Source organism: Cupressus sempervirens, chromosome 8, assembly GCF_028749045.1.
Source record: "Cupressus sempervirens isolate cs-2001-9-10 chromosome 8, ASM2874904v1, whole genome shotgun sequence".
Classification (NCBI taxonomy): Eukaryota; Viridiplantae; Streptophyta; class Pinopsida; order Cupressales; family Cupressaceae; genus Cupressus; species Cupressus sempervirens.
Genome location: NC_143125.1, coordinates 616,823,580 through 616,829,190, shown reverse-complemented (window position 1 = coordinate 616,829,190; position 5,611 = coordinate 616,823,580).

Sequence of the window (5,611 nt, the reverse complement as noted above, 5' to 3'; positions counted from 1 at the left end):
GATGTTCAATCGTGACTTTAACTACATTCATCTTCTCCAATACCCTTCCTTAGCCTAAGTAAGAACCAGTGACAAGTGCATGACACATTTATCTTGATTGATATTATTCCCTATTTATTTTTTGGCTTTTGACTTATTTAATAAACCCATCATGGGTTACTCTAATTTGGCCTCTTTAGAGCACTAACCCCATGACAAGTAACTCTTCTTCTAAAACTTTACAAGTATATTCTATGTATACATATGCATAGTGAATTACAAGACATAATTTACAAGTCCATTCTTAATATACATATGCATAGTGAATCACAAAACAATAATTTCTTACAGTGATATGAAATCCATAGCATCATTAGAACAAAAGATTGACATTAAAATACATAATCACTGAATCAAAGAATTGGCATTGGAATAATAATCATAGAATTATCATAACAAGAAAATGAAATTAAAATAAAACATCCTACAAATAGTTCAAATTCATTCTTAACTTCTATTAGGAATTTTAGGATCCCTGCACATTCTATACACCAATTTATTAGAATCCCACATCAGAATAGAAGATTTGTATGGTTCATATTCCTTGCCTCTCCTTTCATTCTTCTTTTGTGACTGCACAGATGTAGATATAGCATGGGTAAGTATCTTTACCTTTTATTGTATAAGCATAATAAAATCTTAAATAATATTGGTTACAGCTACAAATAAATAAAAATTAGCATTATAGAAACTAATAACAGGTTATGCCTGAGTTTCTTTTGCATAATTTTATTAGTCTCCCGGTGATTTATACCACTTTAAATCCATTCCTCTGCCTCTTTCTATTCATTTTTTTCCATAAAATATTTTCTCATCTTTCTTTAACCATTGATGCATGTTAAACTAGGGAACCGGGCCCCTCCCACGTAAGCGAAATTGAATGGTTCTCTACTTGTTATTTCATTAAAGGAAACTTATTTTACCAAGCAAAGAATGGAAGAGCGAAGAGGCATCACATTTTTCCTAATGCTAACAAAGGAATCAATGGTTATCATACAATATTCTAAATCATTATTAAATAATGTTATTGAAAGAGAACAAAATCTCTTTTATATGAAAATTTCTTTCAACTCGTTGTAGGCCAACACACACACAAATGGCGAATTTTTTTGAAATTAATGCATTTCCATCACGGCTATTTTATCTAGTTTAGAACATGAAAATTTTCTTGTTCCTTCTGTGTGCTTCCATTCATCATTTCAACATAGTTTTTTCCCAATATCTTTATTTAATCACTGATTTGCATCAAACCAGAAAAGTAGAAAATTGCCAGCCCTCCTACGCTATTGGAAACCCAGATTTTAGGAAATTTATTTTGTGAAGCAAAGAATCCAAAATCACAACCTCTTTCGATGCAAAACCCATCTTTATTTATTCTTTATCTTTAGTTGTAGTTAATTTTTTGTTTGCTTTGATTTAGATATAAAACTTCAATGATTGATTCAGATTTTTTAAATCATGACAAACATGGTGCCGATTAATATTTTTTAGGTATCTAAACAATAAATTTTATTTTTACTAACTTGAGTTTAATAGACTTTGATGTAAGTTTCTTCAATTATTGTACAAGTAAACTATAATGAATTTAAAGGTTTTATTGAATTCATCTAATTAGTTCTCAAGCTTTTTATATTGGATGAATGGGATGAGATGAAGGAGCTGCCAGATCAGCAGGTATGTGGACTTCGTTCTTTATGTAAATTGAGCATCTCTGGTGCCAATTCGTTGAAGAATCAGCCAAAATCATTTGGGAATTTAAGTAGTTTAGAGGAATTGATTTTAACAAGCTGCAAGAAACTAGAAGAATTATCCACAACTTTTTGAGACCTTAGTTCTCTAAAGCATTTGACTATAGCAGAATGTGTTAACTTAAAAGAACATCCTTCAAACTTTGGGGAATTAAGGTCGTTGGAGTTTTTAAGCTTAGAGAGATGCTGGAAATTGGAAGCCCTGCCTTGTAGCTTTGGGCAACTGCGTGGGTTAAAGAAGTCGATCCTGCAGTCATATGTTTTGAAAGAATTGCCTTACAGCTTTGGGAAGCTCGACTCTTTAGCAGAGCTCCAGTGCAATTGTGTGGAACTAGAGGAATTGCCTGTTAGCGTTGGGCAGCTTCATTCCTTTAACACATTTAGATTTAAGTGGTTGCGTGAAATTGAAATCGTTGCCCTCCAGCATAGTAGAAGTTAGATTACTAATAGATTTGAACTTATCCTCTTGCTCTGAGCTAGAAGAATTGCCTTCGAACATTGATAAGTTAGCATCTTTAACACTGCTCGATTTAAGGCTCTGTAACAGTTTGAAGGAATGCCATGGACTTTCTTTTCTAAGACAAATAAAAGAGGGATTAACTGTTTGGCTTCCAGATCAGCTGAAGGACAAAGAATCCTCTTTTTCCAATGAGAGGCGTCAATAGTTCAAGCGGTAATATTCTCTTTGTCCTGTCTGGATAGGGAACGCTATGTACTTGATATCAGAGATTGAGAGAATGTCCTATCGTAATAAGAACATCAGATCGAATCATCTTTGTATTGGAGGTTTCAATCGGTTATATCTTCATCCTGTCTGTAGATCAGAAGGGACTTTATATGATATAAGACTCTTTTAACTGATACAGGAAGCCCTATGTTGAATCAAATAAAATTAATTTACAGAAGCTCAGAAACTCTTTCATTGGCCATTAACATATTAAATGTTTATTAATAATATATTTCAAACGGGCGTGTAATATACTTCATGAGGACTCCATTTTCGAGAAGAAATGTTACATAAACAATATATATGAAATACAAGGAAGTTGGTCAAATTACTCTAAAGTCGAATCTACATATTCATAAGTCAATCATTTCTATTTTAATTCTATGAAAGCATGCAATGTTCGAGTACTTGTTGAAGGAATTATGCAATACAATGTATAAACAAAGAGGTGTTGAATAAAATAGTCAAACATCATAATAATATGAGATATCAAAATTGTCAATAATTTTGACAAATTGAAACAATAGTTGACAATGTGAGGAATTTTTGACCAACTTGTCTAATACACCAATAATGTAAGGAAAAAGATTAAATTAGATATTGTGGATTACATTTAACGAAAGAACAATACACAAATCATCAGCTAGTCTAACATATGAATTAATACATTTTTACAATAGACTAGTTGAATAATTTCATTTAATTATAATGTATCAAATGAGAAAACACGCTTAACAAGAACTATGTACATTTGTTTCACACATGCAACATTGGGGTTGAGAACATTGTGGTAGTATGTTTTTCCCCTAGCAGAACGAGTTGCACTTCATGTAACAGGCCCAGAGAATATGAAATGAAATGCACACACACACACACCATTAGATTTATTATAAAAACAAGTGAATATATACAACCTAAAAAATGTTCAGGCAATTCAATAAAACTATATAAATAATTACAAAATTAAACTACCAGAAAACTACTTCCTAAATAATAAATAAATTAAAGATGATCACGAAAGATTAGTTAGCATTCTACCCTTAATCTGGAGGGATATTTACATGCCAAGTAGCATTTGGAATTGTTCATATTTAACACATCTCAATGATTTAGTAAAAATATCAGCAATTTGTTCTTCAGTGGAGCAGTGTTTCAGTTGTATGGGTGAATGCACAAAGTTGGGTCGCAATTCCGCAGAAGTCAAATCTGCAAAATGAAACTTCTTAGAAACGGGTACCCGATTTTTAAAAACAGGCACCCGTTTTTGGTTTGGGTGCCTGACCCTAAATTTTAAAAATGAGCACCCATTATTTTTAAAAATCGGGTACCCATTTTTTATTTTCAAAAAACGGGTACTCGTTTCTCAAAAAATAAAAAATTTAATTTTTTTAGAAACGGGCACCCATTTTTTAAAAATAAAAAACGTGTACCCATTTTTTAAAAGTAAAAAACGAGTACCCATTTTTTTTAAAATTTAATTTTTTAAGTTTTCGACAGATTTTACATGCCGCTTTTAGCTTTTCAAAATGGGTACGCATTTTTTGAAATTCAAATAACGAGTGCCCGTTTCTTAAAACATGAGGCGAGATTTTTTTCCCTGCCTTGGATTTTGGTTTGGGATAGGCTTAGTGAGACCAAGCCTATGCCTTGGCCTCTTAAGATTTGGCTAAGGCATTGAACTGACAAATTCATGCCTTGCCACAATTTTTAAAGGGTCTTCTCAATCAAATTTTTTTACGAAACAAAAACCAATTAGAGCTCTCACTGTCTTGATTTCAAAAATATAAATTTTATAGAGTTATGTTTTTATTTACTATTTTTTTATTATTTTTTAATCAAAGGTGGTACCTAAATGTAAAATAGCAACGTTCACTAAAACTTTAATAACTTTTTTATTTTATATTTTTTCTTAAATTAATTTATATGTCATCAATCTACATTCAATTCTTTTCAATTTTTTTTTTAAAAAAAATTTGAGAAAAGTAAAATTTTGATCAAATTATGGTGTCCGTACACGAGAGGTTTTAAAATTTTCTTTTATAGCCAATTAAAAATTAATAATAATAATAATAAATCATTAAAAAATTCAAAAAAAAATTCTCATCAATCTTTGGTGTGTCAGGTAACTCCATTTAAAAGGATTCACAAAAATTCATTGATTTGTGTCAAATTATGGTGTCTGTACATGAGCGTGGTATGGTCCTGAAACAGGCATTTTGAAAAAGTGGTTTTTAAAGATCCATACCAAAAAAAAATCTATCATATGGGTATACAAATAAATTACATATTCAAAAACAAGATTTCAAGCACTACAATTTTTATTTCTGAATTTTTTTATATTTAATCTCTAAATGGCTCAAATTTTGGCATCAATTGACAAAATATTTCAAAAACAGGAAAAACACTTCCACTTTTTGGCCAAAAGTGAGACCCAACTTCTTGCACTGACCCGTATAGTTTTGGACTTAACATGATGTCAAATCAAGTGATATTTGGTATTGATATGACTGATTTGATCATGAAATTTAGGGTTATTGGCCAATTGTATTACAGAATTATTATCAACAAATAAAGTTGTTGAAGTTATCTATTTCTCCTGCAAGTCATCAAGAATTTTTCTGAGCCACACAATTTCTTTTGTAGCTTGAGCTACTGCTAGATATTCTACTTCACTTGTAGAGTCAAAAGGAATTGTTTATTTCTTTGATTTCTAAGTAATAGCAGTTGGTCCTAGAGTCATCAAATAACTAGAAGTAGATAACCCATTCCCTTTATCACCATCAAAATCTAAGTCAGAATAGCTTGTAAGATAGAAGTTCAAAACTTTTGAATATTTTATGCCAAGATTTTGAGTTCCTTTTAGATAAATTTTAAAACTCATTGTGCTACAATCCATTGCCCTTCACATGGTTTATACATGAATCTTGACAAAATTCCTACTGGAAAGGTAATGTCAAGATGAGTAGTGGTGAGATAAATCAATCTTCCAAAAAACTACTTGTACTTGGTTGGATCTCCAAAAACATTTCCTTCACTAGATGAAATCTTCAAATTTTTCTCCATTATAATGGAAACAGAATTACAACCTTTCATGCAA